The following is a 23,431-nucleotide window of genomic DNA, read 5'->3' on the forward strand; positions in this document are numbered from 1 at the left end:
AAAACACTGTGGTTGGCTTTAGGAGAGTGGGTGGGTGGCTCAATTGGTGCGTTTTTAAAACAATATCGGTTGGGTTTATAGAAGGGGAAGGGTGGGGATTGTGGTCAGTTGATCAGTCAGTCTGTCAGTTAGTCAACAGCAGCCTCTGGGGGATTTATTTGAGAACAGCAGGCACGAATAGCACACGCGGTAGAAATTTGAGATCTGAAAAAGCATACACAGCGGCCACTGGTGGATTCGCGAAAACAAAAACTGCAAAAAAATGTAGCACCTGGAAGGTATTTCGCAATCTCCAGAAATGTACATAGAGGTATGTAATCAGAATGAGCCTGGGTTGTAATAACAGTATTTAGTAGTTGTATTAAACATATAAAATCATACAATAAAATAAAGACTTTATATAAAACTTACTTATAAACAGAAGTATTCTTAATTATTATAATTAATTAAAATAAATAAATAAATAAATAATTGTTAATGTTATATATAATAAAAATGTTAATACACCATTTCATTGTTAAATACTATAACAAACTATTCTAAAAAATCTGAAGTGCAAAAATTGCCTTCAGTAACATATTATTATTATAAAAATGATGAACAAAAAGTAACCAATCTCACAATATTTTTTGCTTTAACTAAATTCAAGCAGGAAAATAACTACATTATACATACGTCTCATAAGGATATCCGTCATTAAATCAACTTGATTATAATAAAACTATAAAATGACTATTAAGTCATTCTATTCTAAATTAAAGCTTCAATAAGGACAGCACTTTTCATCTGAGCATTTGCTAGTGGCATGTGAGGACATATAAAATAAAAAAGGGTTTAAAAAGCACTATATAAAAGTCCTGAATAAAAAGTTTGGGCCAATCTTTCTGTGCTTGCAGAAGGAAGAAGCGTATTGATTCTCGGGCATGTGTGATATTAACCTGCGTGGATTAATGATTAGAGACCCGCCAAAGCCTTTTCATTTACAGATCACAGCATTTTTTCATTAAGTAAACCGCTTGGAGAACATGATGGAGGAAGGGCTGTGATTACTTGGGGATCAGAGAAAGGACAGAGAGCGAGGTTGAACCTGGTCCTGGGTGTGCAAAACCCTCATCCATCAGCCCCTTTCTGCATGCATATACTGGAGAATCTATAAAAACAGCAGGAGTTTCTCAAATCTCATCTCGCTTCTAAAACACCCACCCATTTTGATTTCATATACTGTGAATATTGCCACTGTATTTGCTGACATTGTAGGCCCCATTTTAAAATCCACATCTGTCACCCATTAGTAATTGCTTGAAGCATGTGAATTGTTAAACTGGGATTTAGTTTGATCTGTTTAGCACAAAATGGCATGTCGAAAGGTACAGACGATCTGTCATCAGTCATTAAAGAGCTGTGCAGTGTGCAGAATCACACATACAGTATATACAGATTATATGCAATATGTGGGAAGTGTCATTTTTAAGTAACGTCATATATTTAACGCAATCAGCAAATAAATTAACTTAATTTAACATTTTCTATAGCTTCTTTGATTTTTCCATTTTTTGAATTATTAATATTTATTTATTATGTGTATTCATTTTGCACCATTATTGTATATTAATAGGTTCCTAAATTACATTTTTAAATAAAACAATGCAATTTATTTGTGTCCTGTAAGAAAATCTCATATTTCCGACTCCATTTTAGGTCTACATATCTACAAGTACCTTTATAAATGTCTTAATAAAAGAATAAAAATCTGTAACAGCCTCATTTCCTTTTGAATCAAATTAAAAATGATGCCTAATTCAACTAGGATGCAACCTGCTGCTCTCCCTGAGGTCCTGAGAGACTCACTGCCATAGTAACCGGCCCCATGCGGGTCTCCAGATGCTATGTCTTTCACTTGCTCTCACTCGGGTCCTCTTATCCCTCTATTAACCATAAAGCTTAGTACTGTTTTTGGAAGCATGATGTATTTTTTATTGTTGGAACATGGAAATGCACTCCTGTCAAGATTCCATTAAAATATTATATTGACTAAAAGATTTATCTTTATCTTTATATTTATTTTTATCTTTTTTTACAATTAGCAATATTGCTGTTTAGGGTGGCACGGTTGCTTACTGGATAGCACTGTTGCCTCACACCAAGAAGGATGCTGGTTCAAGCCCCGAGTCAGTTAACATTTCTGCATGGAGTTTGCATGTTCTCCCCATGTTCGCGTGGGTTTCCTTTTGGTGCTCTGGTTTCCCCCACAGTTTAAAGACATGCGCTATTGACCTTATTCTAAAATGCAGAAGTGCGCCTGTTTTCGCGATTGTCTTAGAACTTCCGATTCAGTAGCCTATGGGAGAAATGACTAGGAATAATAAATGGCAGAAAACGGTCAAACTACTTGGTCTACAAACAAATGTTTGCATGACTACACAGACCAAGTAGAATAATATAACAAGGAATTGTCAAATTGCAACATCAAGCAGCGTAATGAGCAGTTTTTAATGTCTAAAAATGAATGGAAGTGAATGAGACCGGAAGTCTCAAGCCAAAAAGATTCAAATGGCAGCGCCCACTCATCGGCGGAGAATAAGGTCAATAGGTGAATTGGATAAGCTAAATTGGCCATAATGTATGGGTGTTACCCAGTACTGGTTGGTGGCTAGAAGGGCATCTGCTGCATAAAACACACACTGGATAAGTTGGCGGTTCATTCTGCTTTGGCGACCCCTGATGAATAAAGGGACTAAGCTGCAGGAAAATGGATGAATAAATATTGCTGTTATTTTTCCTTTTAGTGCCAGCAGCAGTACTATTACTACTATTATTAGGGGTCAAGGAGCATTGGCATTCCTATTTTTATTTTTTTTTTATTCCACTTATTCAGCCACAATTTGAATGGCAGCCTATATAATCGCTTGCATGAAACATATAAAGTTTGGCACACAGATAGCCTCAATCTTAACCACAGCCAGTTCGGAGCCTCTAACTCTCTAGCACCACTACTTTTCCAAATTTGCAAATTTTAAAAACTAATAACTTTTGAGCCATAAGCACAATCAAAATAATTTTTTCACTCGATCTATGGCTCATACCAATTCAAACTAACACAAAAGGTTTAAAATGTTGTAATGATGTAAAAACAACATTTTTCAAACTTCAAAATGAATCTCCTCACACTGACCACATCTCCCACATTTGGTAAGAGTGCCATCTATTAGTAAAATGAAATAAGCAGTTGAGCCATTTAAAACATTTTACTTAAAATGTTGTTTTATTAGTTCTTCTGGTGTTTGCTGCCTAGCTTGCTCATTCAGGCTCTGGACTACTTGGCCCCGAATTGCTGCTTGCAGGTACATTTAATAGTATTATTATTATTATTGCAATAAACATATTGACAATATGTTATATGCTAACATAAATTAGTCTAAAGCCTTGTTTCCACTGCACATGACAAACGACAAGCGACAGGCCGGAAGTCATTCATTTCCAATGGAGAGTAGTCCGGGAGCTGCGTGGAGTTCTGATCATCTCCGTATGCGGAAAATTCGGAACTGAAGTGAACTGCGGATCCATTGAAATATTTGAACTCCTGCGATTAGACCGTATGCGACCAGTCGACCGGATGTGATGTATTCTGGTGTTGTCCAAGCAGGTCCATGTGCGCGAGATGAGAAATAGTAGTTTTTTTTTGGTTCTTTTTTAAATCAGAAAAAGTCTATATTAAAAAAAAAAACATTTCTATTCATAAATGAGTTATAAAAATATTATTTTAATGTTGTCTCCACATTCCCTCCAATATTTTTATTGGTCTATGAGTTTCTAGTATTCATTCATTCATTCAACCATGATAAACGCACAAAGAATAAAGGCACGTCAGAACATTCAGTCATGAAAATTCTGTGCGACTGCCACAAGGGGACGTATTCCAACAGTTGTGTCCAAATGTCGTGTGCAGTGGAAAGGTGCCTTAACGATTATTTTTGTGATTATTTTCTTAACACTTTCAGTTACTTTCTAAGGAGAAATGACCAAGTTTCAGCATTAACCAAGATAATTGAACAATTTTGTGTATCCCAAATCCTAACCCAGGCTCATTCTGAAAACGTACCACTACATACATTTCTGGAAAGTGCCAAAAACGTCCCGGGAGGTAAGTTTTTTTTTTTTTGCAGTTTTTGTTTTCGCAAATCCACCAGAAGTCAATGTGTTTGCTTTTTTAGATCTCAAATTTCTCTTGCTGCTGTTTTTGCAGAAATCCACCAGAGGCCGATGTGAACTGACTGACTGACTGACCTATCGACTGACTCATCTTCCTCCTTCCCTAAACCCAACCAATAGTGTTTTCAAAAACTCAGATTAACCCGCCCATCCACTTCTCTAAACCCAACCGACAGTTTTAAAAAGCTCTCACCTGATTTTTACCCCATTTTCAGATTTTACCATAGTCTTAAAGTTATTTACTCGTTTAAATTATTTTTGACTTCTGCTTACGTCCTACCCACTTTCTGGTACCATTTGACCATCATCGTGATCAACTCCTCTCCATGTCTGAAGTCCGCCATCTTACATGGCAAGCTAATGGAAAAATTGGTAACAGCAGGAATGCTGACCATACAGAGGTAAGCGGTCAGCTGATAAATATAAAAAGGATTGACATCATGGCGCCCCGTAGCATTCATTTTAAAGACGAAATGCAGCCAATGTACTTCTGGATACATAATACACGATCTCCAGAAATGTATATAGGGCTAAGTTTTCAGAATGATCTTATGAAGCCAAATCCATAGTTACGAAAAACATTCACAGATAGCATTGAAATTCGCAAAATGTGTTTGGTTAAAACATCTTTAAACCATAGAGATTTTATTTCGCTGTAAACTGCAAGAAAACATTTATATTCTCGAGTACTTCTATGTTGTTGACAACAGATTTTTTTTTAAACATTCTCATTTGTAACTTGGAAAGATGTTTTGTCCGTGTTGCACTTTCACATGCACAGTATTAAGTCAACACAATCTGAGTTGCTCAGAGGCTCTGAAAACACTGTTATCATAAGCTGTTTGAATCAAAAGACCATTGAAGCATGCGGAACATCAGATTTACATACATATTTACAGTTGGATAATCATGCTGAATCATATCATGTGCTCCGGCATTGTTTAAAATAATTAAGAAAAGTCACCATCTAAATTGCTACTAACATTGTTGCAAACATTGACCTTTACTTACTTACTTGGCAGGATCTAATTTTAGACCCTGGCTTCCATGTTAATATGATGTTGATTCAATAACATGTCCTGCTTGACCGAATCACGCTCACCGCGAATGACCATCAGCCAGAAGAAACTCTCGCCCAGGTCTCCTTCCAGCTCTACAGGTTCTCGTCTTTTACCAAGCTGCACATGACAAACAAAATGATCAGTGCTGACAGGTCAGTCATCACTGTGCCTTGCTCTCCCTTGCTCCCCTGTCATCCTGCGACCGGCCTCTTGTTGTGACAGTGTAAATTACATCAGCCACTGCACTGAGGCGGACACGCGCTCGGCCACTCATCCAATGTACATGCGTAATACACTCCCTGCTTGCTTGCCAATGTAATTCTGACTCTGTTTTAACAGCTCATGTGTTTTCCCCTCTCGTTCACGCGGATACACACACATACACACCGTACAGCTCAGCACCATATGTTGACCTCTCTTACACATGAGGTGCTGCGGCCCTGGAGGGAAATAAATTACACACTAATATTACTGTGCAGTGGCACGCTTCTTCAAAGACAGATGTTTACTTGGGATGATCTTTAAACAACAGTCCCACCAAACATTTCACATGCTTTTCTCTGCTTTAATACTGAGCAAAACTCAACATCATCTCACACCTCATGCGTGATGCATAAATCTATTATCAGCTTCCATTGCCTTAGTGAAAAAGAAAAAGCTGACTCCAAGTGATTTTACAAAAGAAAACAATTTTAAATATACAAAAGCCCTGTAGTTTGTGGCTCAACACATGTATATACAGTATCTTGCTACATCTTATTTAAGGGTTTTATATTTATTCTGTATGTCAGTTGCCTTGCCAATGGAAAACACATCATGCTTGTTCTTCAGTTGTTTAATTAATCAGCCATGCAATGTATGAACTGGTATGTGTGACTGCCTGAAAGTATGGCAAATCTATTCTAGGCACGTTTCCAAAAGACACACACTTTGGTGACTTTTTTAATGCATTAGAGACACAATTACCATCTTTCTCTGTAGAAAGAACTGTTATCTAACAGAAAATTAATCTAGCATGAAAAGAAGCTAGTTTATTGACATCCGGAATTTACATAAAGCTGCTTTGAATCAATTTGTGTTGTAAAAAGTGTTATAAAATGAAATTGACAACATTTAAATGTGTGTATCGCCCCTTGAAATGGGGATTTTGTTTTGTTACAGATCTGATTGGTTGACCTTTTCAACTATCTACAACTACAATTCATATGACATCAGTTTAAAGAAATCAATAGCCCAATAAAAAAGTCCTTACAATAGTGACATCTGACAAAAGTAACAATAGGTTATTGACATGTGCTGTAACCGTAATTTTTGGGTTATCCAACCAATAGGGTGTTTAAGTGTATCTAAAAAATAAATCTTAAAAGAAATTTTGAGAAATGAAAAGTTTAGCCAAATATTTGGTTGCCAAATTTAAGTCAAATTTGATATTAGTGAAGTTTATTTATATAATCTAATTTCGAGAGGATCACGATGATTGACCACAGCTTGTCCTGCATTATTTAACACATGATTTACCAATCAGACGATTTTTCAGTCACCAAAAATACTAAATAGTTTTCATACCTCAGTCATCTTTATTTTAAAGAATTCTCCCTTTTACCTTATTCCTCCTCCCTTTTCTGACATAGGGAAGGACAGAGGGTAGAACAGCGGCCCAGTGGTTAGCACTGTTGCCTCACAGTAAGAATGTCACTGGTTCAAGTCCTTCCCAGGCTAGTCGACATTTCTCTGTGGAGTTTCCCGGTTTCCTCCCACCGTCTAAAGACATGTGACATAAGTGAACAGACTTAACCAAATTGGCACCATAGATGAGCTCTTAGTCAGCAGTATTTCTCTTCGTATCAATCCCTAATTTTTCGTTGGCCATAAATAGGCAGGCAAAAAATCTTTTGAGCTCAGGGTTCTCTCCAGGGTCAGCATGCCAAACAAGCTTTATAATCAATCATCAGCTACATGTGAACTCTTAAAATGGCTTTTAAATATTTTAAATACATAAACAAATATAAATATTCATAAGTAATATATGTAAATACAATAAATTAAAAGAATATAAATAAAAAAGGTATATATATAAAAAAAGGTTTGACCTTTTAAGGTCTCGAGTTAACATTTTCTGTAAGACCTACAATATGAACCCCTTGTTAAAAGCTCACCCTATACTACCCACTAAATGTATGCAAATGAATAATTTAGGAGTAACACTGTAAGATATGCATTGTCGTGCCTGCACCAGCAGTCTTTACAGCTTTACCCTGCAGTCGATCTGCCCATCACCTGTATGTCACAAGCTTGTATTCCAGTCAGACTGTGTGACGAGAGGATCTTTTGAATGTCAAACCCCTCATCCTCTCAGGGCTTGACTAATCATAAAGAGTGAGAACTTGTCTTTTTACCTTCTCTTGGAGCTTTCTGATTTTGTCCTTGACATTCAGACAGCAGACTCTGTCATGAGGCTCACAGAGGAATACTGTGTGGGTGCGAGGTGTGTGCAGCTGAAGAGCTGCTGAAGACTTGAGCTACTATGGGAACGTGTGTTTTGTGTGTGTGTGTGTGTGTGTGTGTGTGTGTGTGTGTGTGTGTGTGTGTGTGTGTGTGTGTGTGTGAGCAAGTGGAAATTCCGGTTTGGATTTTCTGCAACTCATAAAAGACATTAAAAGTGCGTGCGTGTGTGTGTGTGTTTGATTGGGTTTACAGGGACAGAGATTTGTATAATGACAAGTGTATGACCTAAGATATGACAACATTGAGGTTGTTTATGAGGACATGCCTTGTGTCTCTTAATTCAAAAGGCTTAAAGATCATACTCAATGGGGTCTTTTGAGGATCAAAATTGGCCATAGTTTTCCTGTAAGGGTTGGATTTAGGGGTAGGGGTGGGTTAAGGCCATATAATAAGTGTTTTTTACAGTAGGGGTTAGTACTGGGATACAACAACCTGATGCCAAACCAATACTGAATACTAATGGAAAAAAATCCAACTGTGTTGTCGCTCCGTGTGGGATCTGGTCTGGACCAAAAACTTGCATCTAAATAAACCAAATGGATGAAAGCCAACTGAAACAAGAGCCGCATTCTGCATCTGTGCAAGAAGACATGTCTCTCCACTCCACGGGGTGCAGTAGTCTGTTCCACAAAGGAACACTGAACTTCAAACACACACAGACGAAACGTAAACAAGAGCATCGTTCAGTACCATTAAGTAATTGTCACCACAACAGAAAAGGATTTTCCATATCATTTGCAAATATTTCAAAAATGTAACAGAATTATAGCCAGCCTCTCTGTGATCCTTTTTGGTTTAAATTGTTTGCTTGATATGTCCCTTCAGTTTGTCACACACGTGCTGTGATTCATTGCTGAACAAGCAGTCAGAGCGCTCTCATCAGCTGATGACCGACACTGATTCTACATGCTGAAATCGGGCCAATGAGCTCCGGCCAATGAGCCCAAAGGCCAACTGTCGGCTTAGTGTGTAACCGTAGCATTAGAGTTTGGGTAACTTTAAAAGTTACTCGAGTAAAAGCAGAAAGTATCCGATGAAAAAACTACTCAAGAAGCAAAAAGCTTTGCTTGGCACAGCTTTCACACACCTCTTTTATGTGTGATAGTGGCTAGTGGCAAATTAACATCACATAACATGTCATATGCAATAAAAAAAATAAAATAAAAAAAAATTTTTTCAACCCAGGCTCAACCAAGGCCCATTTGATATGTATCCCTCTATACATTCCTGGAGATCGTGAAATATGTACCCAGTGATTCATTTTTTTGCAGTTTTTGCAAATCCACCAGGTGTGGCCATTGTGTACGCTTTTTTAGATCTCAAATTTCTTTCACGAGTAGCATTTGTGCCTGCTGTTCTCATGTAAGTCCAACAGAGGCTGCTGTCAACTGACTGACTGACCGATTGATCGATACCCCACTCACCCCCTTACCTAAACCCAACCGATAATGTTTTCAAAACACTGAAAAGCAACCTTTGTCGATTTTCACCATGTTTTCAAATTTTACCACATTCTCACCCAGTTATTTACTTGTTTATTTTTTCCCTTTTGTTTTACCTGCCTTTTGGAACCGTTCTTTATCAGACTGAAACCCTGTCTTCGCAGTCAACTCCTCTCTGCATCTCAAGTCGGCAGACATAAATGGTGCGCTACTGGACAAACTGGTAACAGTGTTAATGTTGTCCAAACAGAGGTAAGCAGTCAGCTAGTAGCACAAAAAGAAAGAGAAGCAGCCAGCGGCGTCATACCACCCCGTATTGGTTATTTTAAAAACAAAATGGAGCGATACGTAGCTCTGGCTACACAATTTATGCTCTCCAGAAATGTATACGTGGTATGTTTTCATAATGAGCCTGCGCAGTCTTTTTCATATTCACAACACAAACTTGTCAGCATCTGCATTTAAACAAGCTAATAGAGATGTGGTGTGTTGACTAAGTGCACTTTAGAATATGTGAGTACTTATTAGGGCTTTCTTAAATAATTAGTTTTACAGAATTTTATAAACTTATGTAAATTATATATCATATTTAAGAAGGTTTTTTGACAATAAATTTGGCACTGGTTTCCTATGAGGGTTGGGTTTAGGGGTACTGGTAGAGTTAAGCCATAAATGAGTGTTTATTACAGTATACAATACTTTACATCTATGGAGAGTTCTTATAAACTACATATATACAGTAAGTGTGTGTGAGAGAAAAAGAGAGAGAGTGTGTGTGATAACTGCAGTTTGATTTCTCTGCAACTATTACAAAAAATTAAAGTGATACTCGGTCAAGCAGGACTGAACTGTTGTCTAAGTAATTACAGTAGCACGCTGAGAAAATAAATTGATATTATATTGTGGAGTTACTAGTACGCTTTTAAATGCAACATGTATCATAGAAAGAAATGCCTGTGAAGTCATTCAATTACTGTAATACTACAGAAGTCAATAACCTGCACCAGTCCAGAGAGGTCTGTGTGATTTTAATAACAATCCATAACCTCCTCAGACACAGATGAGCAAAACTAAACATACTGAGCAGTCATCTGTTTTAATAAACACTGTATGCGAATAGCATGTAACCCGATACAAAGCCAGACTGGTATATCTGAGAATATGGTTGGCGACAGTGCTGTAGCCTTGCAGACATTTGATTACTGGCTTGAGGTCCCTGGTCAGTCATGTTCCTCTATCTCTGTGCACATGGCTTTTGCTGTCTGTACTCTACTGTCTAAACCAAATAAAAGTTGAAAATAAATATTCTATAAAAACACAATTGCTGAGAATATGCTAGGTACATACTCTGTAATACCAACCTCAGTGTTGTAAAGTAACAAATTACAAATACTCAAATTTCTGTAATTGAGTAGTTTTTCTCAAAAATTGTAAGTTACTAAGTATTTTTATAAATGTGTACTTTTACTTTCCCTTGAGTACATTTTTAGTGCTGTACTGGTACTTTTATTCTATTACTTTATCTCAACCTGCAGTCACTACTTTATTTTTTCTTGTCTATGGGGATTAGAAAAATCAGTCCTGTAATTTTTGTCTAATTAAATCGCAGATAGAAGGTAAATCGCATCATAAAGAACTACCTCAAGACATGGGCAATTTATAATTACAGCAAACTGTTTGGAAACATTAAAAGTGTCCAAAAGAGAAATCTTTACACGCACTGACCCAGAGACTGTTTAGATGCATGTCACTATGAAAAGATGACAGATGCTTACTGTATTATGACTAAAATGGCCTTAAACACCTAGCAGACACAAGATGTCAACATGACGTCAGATTGATGTTGTACCCCAACATTGTGGGGACGTTGCATTTTGTTTGAAAATGAAAATCGGGTTGGCATCAGAACACAACAACAGGCCGATGTCAATGTCCAACATCTAATGATGTTACAGCTTGTGTGTGAACATTAGCACTATGTCGTCTATCAGATGTTGGATTTTGGTTGCCATACCTGATGAATAAATGTCAGTATTTGACGTCAATACGACGTTGGTTTAAGATTTTGGCTCAACGTTGGATTTTGGTCACTTCGTCACAGCCTAAAATCAACCAAATGTCAAAATCTTTTGACGTCGTTATTGGACATCAAAATAATGTTGTCCTTTTGCTGTGTTCACAACAGACGCAGAACGCGCAGGTAAATTGCGTTATTCGCGCGTAAATAGCCACTTGAAAATTTGAGGTTACTTGCTTCATTCGCGCATCAAACCCTGCTTCATTCGCGCGTCAAATCCGCTTCATTCGCATATCAAATTCACTTCAGAACAGACACGGATTGGCGTGATGGGCAAGTCTGCCCCGTGACTCTAGCTTCATAGCTAAAGGGCTAACATGGATTTTATGAAGAAAATAACAGTTTTTATGTGCTTTATGAAGGATGATAAACAGCGTCGTTACGTTTAGGGCCGTGTCTGAGTCCACTACATCCTTTCAGAGGTATATCCAGCTCTTTAAGCTCATAAACCCCTCCAGAAACTGAACCTAGCTGATGGAGGTTTTCAGCGGTGCTTCTGACTGAGCCCAGCCCAGTTTAATGAAGTTTTTGTCAGTGTCTGCTGGGGGATTTCCCCTGGGACACCGACAACAGGCGATAAGTCACAATCACGCCCCCACAAGAGCAAGCTCCTGATTGGTTAACGTGCTTTAAGCGTGTCAAATGCGCAAAACGCTCAATTCGCGCAATTCGCATCATTTGTGCCACGCCATTCGCGTGTAATGTGCCCCAGGATGTCTATTCGCGCGTTTGCATTGACTTAACATGTAAATCAATTGCGCTTGATGCGCGTTCCGCATCTGATGTAAACGCAGCATTAGATGCTGAATATTGAATTTTGGTCACCTGACATCACAACTATCTAACTTAATATTAACGTCTCATGATGTTGTGTGCCTGCTGGACAATAATTAAAATGCACCACAGAGGGTTACATTTAGAAACATCCACAAATTACATGTAAATGAATCAGCTTCTTACAGCGTAATACTCACTGCTCACTACTCTTGAGTACTTTTGAAAGGTCCACTTTTTACTCATACTTTGAGTAATACTTACAACAGATACTTTTACTCTACTTGCTCATTTTTAGACAAGTAATGGTACTTTTACTTAAGTATGATTTTTTAAAACTCTTTCCATCACTGACCACCATGAACATGGATTTAAATTTGGGCTGTCCAAAAAAAAATTTAATTTCGAATATTCGTTTAATATATTTATTTAAAAAAGGTAAATCTGCAATGCAAAAATTGGCGCTTAATAATTTTTCAGTGTATCAGATATCCTGCAAGACATTCCGGGAAACTCTGAGTTTGAAATTTTCCTACTTTCTACTAATGGTGGAACAATACAGACATCTCAGGGTTCGGTTTGTATTTCCAGCAACTATGTAAAGATTAAGATATATAATAATCTTTATCAGGGTGTTTATATGGGTTTCCTCCAAGTGCTCCGGTTTCCCGCACAGTAATGTAATGTATGTAATGTAATGTGATGTGTATTTATATAGCGCATTTATTGTGTATGGCCATACACCCAAAGCGTTTTACAATCATAAGCGGGGTCTCAGGACAACGGCACCAGTGCGCTCACCACACACCAGCAATTTGTGGAATGGAAAGACAGTGATAGAGCCAATTCGATGAATGGGGATGAATGGGAGGGCATGATCGCAAGGGCCGATTGAGGGACTTTTGGCCAGGACACCGGGGTTACACCCCTACTCTTTATAAGAAGTGCCATGGGATTTTTAATGACCACGGAGAGTCAGGACCTCGGTTTAATGTCTCATCTGAAAGATGGCACTCACTGATAGTATAGTGTCCCCTTCACTTTTACTGGGGCATTAGGACTCACACAGACCACAGGTTGACCACCCCCTTCTAACAACACTTCCAACAGCAACCTAATTTTTCCCATTTGGTCTCACATCTAGATAATGACCAGCATCAGCCCCGCTTAACTTCAGTGAGTAACCGTGTATGAGAACGAGTGTAAATGTAAGTGTATGGGTGTTTCCTAGTAATGGGTTGTGGCTGGAAGGGCATCTGCTGCGTAAAACATATGCCGGAATAGTTGCCAGGTTATGTCAAGACTTTTTTTCAATGGATAATTAGAACTCCCACCTCAGGTCTGCATTATTTTCTAATAATTGAACCGCCAGGAGTCAATTAGCCTTTACTTAATATTCAATAAGATCACATTGATCAGTTTGATAGCAATTGACACAATTGGATAAAAAACAAAAACTGAATTGATTTGTATTGACGACAGTCTTAGTGCTTCTTCATTCAATTGACTGCATGAGACCAATCGAACAGAACAAGACCTCTCTGGACAGAAATGTAAAATATAAAACAATCACTCTTTTTTTAATTGTCTAATCATCTCGTTTAATCCCGCCCCTTTTCGCAGAGCCGTACGAAAGAATTTTGCATGGTCAATTTCTAATGTGACGATAACATTACAAATGACATTACATTCAATATTATTGAACATATCTCATATCTGAAGTTTGCATTGATTGCTATACATTTGGGGACGTGATTTTAATAAACTATTGGCCGATTCTGATATGTATCACTTATTTATGTGAACTTTTGTCATTAAATAGATCATTGTTTGATGATGTTATAAATTAGCACATGCATTATGGAAAAATAGCTATTTATTTATATCAAGCTAAATTTTGAAGTGAAGTGGTGGCGCAGTAGGTAGTGCTATTGCTTCACAGCAGGAAGGTCGCTGGTTCGAGCCTCGGCTGGGACAGTTGGCATTTCTGTGTGGAGTTTGCATGTTGTCCCCGTGTTAGCGTGGGTTTCCTCTTGGTGCTCAGGTTTCCCCCCACAGTCCAAAGACATGAGGTACAGGTGAATTGGGTAGGCTAAATTGTCTGTAGCGTATGAGTCTGAATGAGTGTGTATGGTTTCCCAGAGATGGGTTGCAGCTGGAAGGGCATCTGCTGCCTAAAACATATGCTGGATAAGTTGGCGGTTCATTCCGCTGTGGCGACCCCAGATTAATTAAGGGACTAAGCCGAAAAAAAAATGACTGAATGAATGAACATTTTTGTTAACATCAGTTGCATTCATTTTTTACCAGACAAATATTTTGTGTGCATTTAATTTTGGCAAGTTTGTTATACCAGCCTTATTAATAGTACAACGGATGAACAACGGTTTTCATTAGTGGCCAACAGACTGGTAAATGTAGTTGCGTATTATATAGAGCACTATATAAATAACTTGACATTATACACAAAACTAAGCATCAGAAGAAAGTGCCAATTCAAAAAATATACATAACAAACATATTTACAACGTATCATGGAAAACGACCAGGATTTCACCATCTGAAATGCACCAGGAGTACAGCCAAAACACAAACCAAAGTGATTTGTGTCTTTAAGTGGTTGTTTTAAAATGTTACGGCTCTCTGTGGCCTCAACAAACAGCAAAAATCCATTAGTATAATGCTAAAAAATGCATGAGTTGTCCCGCAAGTATTATTTCCACAGAATTAAGGAGGCTATTATATAGGCAATTTCTATAGCAGCGACGGTAAAAATAACCCTCTTTATAGACCAGGGTGAAAAACAGACAGAACTGTTACCAAAATGATGACCCAGTGTTGGCCAGCCAATGAAATCGGTCTCTTTGGAAAGGAAAAGAAGAGCTTTGACATTCATAATTCAGTTGCAGGGTGAATTGATGATGGCCCAGATTAAAGATTAAACTTAACCTTCTTTTTTTCTTAAATTGTTAAAAGAGAAATGCATTTGGTAGATGTGCCATATCTGAGGTTATGCTCAGTTGACAGCAAATGGAAGTGAATGGGGCCAGTGCATAAACGCTAAAATACTCGTTTTAACATCTTAATGTTACAAATTAAACAAAATAAGCTCTAATATTACTTCTTTGTTAAACTCACTAAGGTTTTCTATTAAGTAAAATTTAATTTAACAACTTTTTAGCATAACGTTGGAACTTTTAAATTGCTTAAAGGTGCTGTATGTTAGTTTTTGACCCTTCTAAAGCATACAAATACCATAATATGTTTACAGATTTTTCAGAAACATGATAAGTGAACATTCTTGTTTATTTGAAAAACAATGCTAAAGTCAGATATTCTGCTTTGAAAATGTGCATTACGTGAATGTCTGTCTTTGTTTTAGTCATTTAACCCGCCATTGCCAGTGTAGCCAATTATATATCAGCTTCTTGGTGTGACTCGTTCAGTCATAAAGGCTCTAAAGCATGCATTGGGGACTGAAAATGCGACCTCTGGTGGACAGTAGCAGCATCTAAAATGAGACGCAGATCACATGAGGTGGTTATTAATTTGCAAATAACATAAACATTACAAATGCAAACATTAGTTGAGTGGGTTACATTGTAACTCTGTGTCCCAACAACACGCTACATGATTGATAAGCATTGATAAGCAATTTGGCTGTTTGCACAAGACGAAACATGCCAAAAAATTTAAATACAGCAATTCAGAAGCACAGAATAGTGTACTCACTGCACTCACTGCAGTCACAGTTCTTAACTTCAATTTCAGACGGTTTGTTATATTTTCAAGATCGGTGGTGAACTATCTGCTGCTGCTTTCAGGATTATGGCAATAAATTATTAGCATTTAACACTTAATAAAGCACCTGATGTGTCCCTAAGGTGATCATTAACAATCAAAACAATTTTTCCTGTTGTTCAACATAGGGCTGGGCAATATGGGCAAAATATCATATCCTGGTATTTTTAGGAGGAATGACGGTATGCAATTTATATTCAGTATTTTCTCATAAATGGTTACTTGAAGGTTGAAGCCTTTATTAAAACATTAAACTTTTTTTTTAAATAAAATTCAAACACAGGGGGTTCCCTCCCTGTTTACAAATAAACAGCTGCACAAAAAATAAGAGCTGCACAAAATCTTTGATAAATAAAACACAGTACAGTTTTTTCTCCTGTTTAAAACTGTTGTGTATAAAAATGTATTGTGCACAATTGTTAAACAGTGCACATATCAAAGATACCTAAAGATAAGTCTTTTACTCCATGTAAAAAATCCTACACTTTTCCTTTTGTTTTAACTAACAAATGTGTTACTAAATATTAAATAAGGAGATGAAAATGAATAGACTATAGATATGAGAAGTATCGAAACAGTTTCAGAGTACTGTGATGAAATGCTGGTTAAGCATAAATATAAACAGTCATTATAACAGACCAGAACGCAGAGCTAAATGTGTTATAACATAAATGTAAAAGAGATTGTCGTGTAATAAATACTGAACTTATAATCAGTGAATATGAGGTGTTTCACCTTCGAAATGCGGTATAAATTCATCCCATTTTGTTGTTTTTAATTCTTTTGATCACATTCAGGTGCTGCTTGTCAATTTGACAAGGCTATGTTCGTTCTTGCTGTCGATTGCAGAAAAAATGATCAATAAAAAGTTTCTGATAAGCTGCAGATGCTGTGTGACATGCGTGCACGCGAGGGGAAGTCAGATTTGTCCGTGAAGTCAGATAGATTTCTCACTACACCGGCACTGCATGTTCCTCCATGTCGCGTAAGAGATGGGTCGTTCTTGAATGATTCCTTCACTTTTAACTAATCTTTTGTATGACTCATGGAGTGAATCATTCATTTGCGCATGTAGAGATTGTGTGCTACCATGTTCGCACAAAATGTGCACGTGTGGCCTCAAACTTTATCGAGATGAATGATATTGGATAATGCCGCATCGCGTTAGGGAATCATATCGATATAACCCCAGAACTCGATATCCTGCCCAGCCCGAGTTTAACATCAAGAAATAGAAGCCGTTACTAAAATATCCATTTCAGGTGTTGGTCAGAACAAAAACTTCTTTTAATGTGGAAAATATTCATTATATCTATTCATTTCATATGCTGCTGCTTTTATTTAGAACAAGACTTGAATTAACCTTTGTTGTTGTCGGTAATCTGGCAACCTGCTCTTGTGTGTGTTTTGAACCAGTAGTTCAACCACCGGTTGTCAAACTTACATACTGCACCTGAGGTTAAAAAATTAAAAAATTGATATTGAAAAAAAAATGTGAAAAAATGAAAAACAGATATTTACACGCTTTAAATCTAGACTGCAAAAAGATGTAGAATTTCACTGAGAAATTACTATTATAATTGGCGACACAGTAGGTAGTGCTGTTAACTCACAGCAAGAAGGTCGCTGGTTTGAGCCTCGGCTCAGTTGGCGTTTCTGTGAGAACTTTGCATGTTCTCCCTGCGTTCGCGTGAGTTTCCACCGGGTTCTCCTGTTTCCCCCACAGTCCAAATACATGTTGTACAGGTGAATAGGGTATATGCCGAAGCATGCTAATAGGACTTTTAATTTGCCAGTTACCTGGGTTGAGCGCTTCCAGCGCACTGTATGCCAATGCAAAAATTGGCGCATTTAAGGTCCGTTTTCTTTAAAAATCTGTGATCTCCACTGGCTGAATGATATCGGATATGAAGTGGGTTGGGTTGGCTAAATTGTCCGTAGTGTATGAGTGTGTGTGTGAATGAGTGTGGATGTTTCCCAGAGATGTATGGCGGCTGGAAGAGTATCCGCTGCGTAAAAACGTGCTGGATAAGTTGGCAGTTCATTCCGCTGTGGCGACCACTGATTAATAAAGGGACTAATATATATATTTATATGTATGTATGTATGTATGTGTGTGTGTGTGTGTGTATATATATATATATATATATATATATATATATATATATATATATATATATATATATATATATATATAATTAAAGATAATTTGGAAAATTGTGTCCCAATATTTATTTACAACTTTTTAAAAAAATCTCTTATAATCTTAACATTTTACTTTGCATATTCTCCAAAAATGATCTTTCGTGATAAATCAAATCAAAACTGAAGATTTTTGTTTCAAATACTGCAGTCATTTAATTTCTTCAAACTCTTTTTGCAAGATTTTCAAGACGATCAGGACGATTTAAATGATCATTGCAACATCAACCACTCATTTAAAAAAAAACACAGATCACATAGCAGAAGGTCTTGTCCTCTGAGCACATCCATTTCTTAACTAGAAGCTAGTGAGGGCATGTCACCATCCTATTTATAGCCTGCCGAGAAATAATTCAAAGGAATCAGAGTGAAGATCTCTTAAATCTTCCCTTTCAGAGTCTTACACAGAATGAAAAAGAAGAACGTCTCTTTTTGCCTCAAAAGCCATCTGTATGAGACATTGAAGCACGCACCTCTGAAAAGGTGTGAGTTATATCATGAACATCACAGTGATGGATGTGGCATCTGTTGGACAGACAGAACAGCACACATGCTGCTTGTTCTAACTGTGACGGGCAATGAAAAATTGAAGCCAAGAACTTTCACAAGTAAATTAAAATGCATGTAGGAATAAGAAATATGGTTTCTTAAAGGTGCAGTACAACAAACAAGAAAACACTGTCATCCTTGAGGAATTCTTTGTTCCTCAGTCATCATTCATATTCATATAGCGAAATAACTTTTTGTGTGCATTAATTTGCTGATGATGTAATGTTTAAAAAATTCAAGAGAAAATCTGCAGAAAATAAGTCATAATCATATTGAAATGACTACATTTTGTGTGGTCACAGAAGTCATTTACCATTTTTAGGTAAGTAAATGACAGAAGTTTAGCATTTGGGCTAGTATTATTTCCCTATCCTTTAAATCAATTGAAAATAAGTCAATAAATACACAAACAAATCAGATAGCCAACCAATGTTTTTTTGTGTTCTTAAGGATAAGTAAGTCATACACTCTTTTAAGGGTGAGTAAATGACAGAATGTCAATATTTTATCACTTTAAATAATGAAAATAAGTCAATAAACACACAAAGAGGTGTGTTTTTCAATGTTTTGTGTTCTAATGTCATATAAAGTTTTACATCATTACATCGTTTCAATATTTAGGCAACTAATGTTGTAAGGTGCAGTACAACAAACCAGAAAACACTGTCATCCTGAGGAATTCTTTGTTCCTTAGTCATCATTTACATTCAAATAGCGAAGGAACTTTTTTTGTGCAATAATTTGCTGATAAGTCATACTTTAAAAATTCCGATGAAAATTCACTGAAAATAAGCCATTAAATACATTTATCAAGGGAATAAAATAGCATAAACATGGAAATGACTGCATTTTGTGTGTTCACAGAAGTCATTTACCTTTTTAAGTGAGAAAATTACAGGATTTCAGCATTTGGGCTAATAATATCAGTTAACTATCATTTTAAATCAAATGAAAAAGAGTCAATATATACACAAACAGATCAGATAGCCAACCAATGTTTTTTGTGTGTGTTCTTTAGGACAGGTCAGTAATTTTAAATATTGAAAATAAGTCAATAAACACAAACGTGTTTGTCAATTTTTGTCAATCTTATGTCATATGAAGTTTTGAGTGTCAATAAATGACATAATTTAATTCAAATTTAGCCAACTAATCATTTAAGTCAACTGAAAATGAGTTAATAAATGCACAGACTAGTAAATAACTGTAAGTCATGTGCAGTAAATAAAGTTCAGAATTTTAAAGCTTTCTGTTTAAATCTATTGAAAATAAGTCACCAAATGTTCAAGTGCATAAATAAGCATTTCTTTTTTTGTTGAATACTGTTGAAGTCAAATACTGTTACTAAGGGAACTTAGGGTGAATATAAAACACAAATGCTAAGGGCGAGTAACAAGCAGAATTTTGATTTATAAAAGTTCTCTAAAATGTGTTGAAAATAAGTCAATACCAGGTGAATGACTCACTGTATTATGTGTTCTTTTTGAAAATGAACTAGCAACAGTTTTAAAAGTGTGTAAATGACAGACTTTTAATATATTTTAACAAAATGTGTGTTTAAATCTAAGTCAATATAATCAATAAATTATTTTAAATGAGTGTTCTGTTAGTGTTTCTGCACATGTAAGTCAAATACAGTTTTAGGGATGAGTAAATGACAGAATTTCAATATTTGGAAAACTTATCCTTTTAAATATATGAAAGTTATGTCAATAAATGCACAAAAAGGTTATTGCTTCTATGTTGTTTTCCACACAAATATGGTCAAATACGGAGTAAATGACAGAATTTCACTGTTTTGACCCATAAGTAAACATAAACAAACATTGTTTTAATACGTTGTATTGCTGACGCTTAATCTAACAGTTGAAAGAACTGAGTCAGACTTCAATCAATGCCTTAAAACGCGTCTTGTTCAACTCATAAACATGACTTTCTGCATTTCTACTTGAACTACACATCGAATTAGACAAAAGCACCGTCCTATAGTTAAACTAGACAGTTAAATGCCTTCAAAACTGACGGTGCTGACCGCGTTTCCACTTCTTCACTCAATTTCCGTCTCCTCACACACTTCTCCTCAGCACCGCGGTCCAGACTCGGACACATTTACTTTCTTCCTCTTTGAAGCTCGAATTTCTCGCCTGCAGGACCTATTTCTACTCTTTCCTGTGCAAAAAAAAAAAACCGTTGGCACATGCAACACTTACCTCAACAATCTTCATAAGGCTCAAATGTGCCGCTGTAGGCGCTCCACTTCTTTCGGGCAGGCTGAATTCCGCGGTTTAAATTTCAGCACCGAGTTATAACTGAAGCATGGCACGTAAATAAAACGCAGCCCGAGATAAAACGCCTGTCCGCGGTCGGAGTGTAACTTTAAAGCGATTGGAGCGGCCGATTGGTGAAATGTGAACGGTCTCGCGTTGCTCGTGCGTGTTGTTGGGCGTGTGCGCGCATCCTGTGCTTCTATTCTCGCGCGCTCTCTAGGGACTCCGATGATGCTGCTGATATTGCCAAGCAACAGCTTCTGTAATAACCCGTCAAAGTCTGACGACACGCAAGTTTGGCATGTTTTATAAAGCGTTATAATTCGTTTTGGCTTAAGTGTCATTTTTCTAAATCGGGCATTAAGGAAGATATCTCTCTAATTTATCACTATAATAACTTGAAAGACGTTGAATGAAACAGTGGGCGACAATGCAATGTTTTTTTTTTTTTAATATGACAGTGGATAAAACCAATAATAATTTATAGAAACTTGCTTATATCATTTATAATGTTCATCACGATAAAAAGTTTTGTTGTTTGATTTTGGCATGCCCTCAAACAAAGTGAAAAATATGTTTTTTTCCCCAAAATGTTTAAAATATTATTTTAATTGGTCAATAATAAACAGGCTTTAAACAGTGTTCTTAATCTCAGTTTTTTTTTTTCATTTAATATTATTCATTTTCGTGTGTTCAATAAAATAATATAATATAACTTATAATTATATTATGTAGGCTAATTACATTTATGGAATACTTACCATATACAAATATACTTATTGTATAAAATATACATAAATTAAATATATAAATTTATTATACTCATTCATTCATTCAATTTCTTTTCGGCTTAGTCCCTTCAGGGGTCGCCACAGCGGAATGAACCGGCAACTTATCCAGCATATGTTTTAACGCAGCGGATGTCCTTCCAGTTGAAACCCATAACTGGGAAACACCCATACACTCTTACATTCACACACAGACACTTTGGCCAATTTAGCTTACCCAATTCACCTGTACCGCATGTCTTTGGACTGTAGGGGAAACCGGAGCACCCGGAGGAAACCTACACGAACACGAGGAGAACATACAAACTCCACACAGAAAAGTCAAGTGGGGGCAACGGCGATTGGGCTACCCACTGCACCATTGTGACGCCCCTCTGTTTATTTTTTTGCCCGTTTTCAGTTTAACAGACTCAGAGAGAAGATTATTTTGAACACATTTCTAAACATAATAGTTTTAATAACTCATCTCTAATAACTGGTTTATTTTATCTTTGCCATGATGATAGTCAATAAAATTTACTAGATATTTTTCAAGACACTTCTATACAGCCTAAAGTGACATTTAAAGGCTTAACTAGGTTAATTAGGTTAACTAGGCAAGTTAGGGGAATTAGGCAAGTTATTGTATAACAATGGTTTGTTCTTTTGACAAAAAAAATATATAGCTTAAAGGGGCTAATAATTTTGACCATAAATTAAAAAAAAAAAAATTTAAAAACTGCTTTTATTTTAGCAAAAATAAAATGAATAAGACTATTTCCAGAAGAAAAAATACTATCAGAAATACTGTGAAAATTTCCTTGCTCTGTTAAACATCAAACAATTAAAAAAAATTCCAAGATGGGCTAATTATTCTGACTTTAACTCTATGAGGACTCCCCTCACAAATCTCTCATTTAAATTAATATTTTCTATCAAAAGCTTTACATTATTATATTAATGCATATAAATTAGATTAGTCAGTACTAAAGCTAAATCTAGAGATAATCTAACAAAATAACTTATGACAATGATCCAAAATTAGTACACCCACATTTATATGTTAGGGAAAAATATAAAATAAAAACAATTAAAGAACCAAAAAATTACAAAGTTTTATGGAGATTTTGTAGTTTGTAATTATTTGCCAATATTTTGCATGAATTCAAATGTATTATCCTTCTATTTCTAAAGATGTTTAGTGGCTAAAATGATATTTTATTAAATATATCTTTTTAATAAATCTATTTTGTTCAAATGCACAAAAAATAATACCGATATTCACAGAGAAATGGATAATAATATTCATTTTCAAAATTAGGTCTACTCATTTCTGTTGAGCACTGTATATATTTCACACAGTAAACACAAAAGGAATCCAAATATTTCAGTAAATAAAAGTAAAATAAAAGTCAATTAAGGCTCATTAAAAAATATTTCAATTATGCATGAAGCATTATACATTTTTAGATTACGCAATCCATTTTAATTTATTACCACCAGTAAAGATTATTTTTAAAAAGTTTTAATAAAATTTATAAAATAAGATTTTTTTGTTCTAACCGTGCTTTTAATAACAAAAAAAAATTGGGTTCCACACAATCGATTTGTGTTGGGACAGCATGAAGGAATTAATTTAACTTAGTTGTTTTTACAAATTTGAGTGAATTGAACATAAAACAGTTAAGTTGTCACGACAAAATCTCAAGAATTGTGCTGTTTCAACTTATTTTAAATAAGTAGTTTGAACAAGCAACAAAAATATTTTTTGGAGTGT

General features: G+C 36.1%; 1 protein-coding gene across 3 annotated transcripts in view; it reads right to left on the reverse strand.

Annotated features, from left to right (window-relative positions):
* Positions 1 to 21,061, reverse strand: part of si:ch211-269c21.2 — a 141,155-nt gene extending 120,094 nt beyond the window's left edge. Inside the window, exon 1 of one of the 3 annotated variants that reach the window (XM_087312270.1) lies at positions 20,831 to 21,061. The gene's annotated coding sequence lies outside the window, so the exon portion shown is untranslated. Of the gene's footprint in view, positions 1 to 5,220; positions 5,687 to 20,830 lie in introns of those variants that run through there. The other 2 variants (XM_087312272.1, XM_087312271.1) reach the window with 2 other exon arrangements.
* Positions 21,062 to 23,431: the final 2,370 nt, after the last annotated feature.

This window comes from Danio rerio, chromosome 25 (assembly GCF_052040795.2).
Source record: "Danio rerio strain M-AB ecotype USA chromosome 25, GRCz13ab, whole genome shotgun sequence".
Lineage (NCBI taxonomy): Eukaryota > Metazoa > Chordata > Actinopteri > Cypriniformes > Danionidae > Danio > Danio rerio.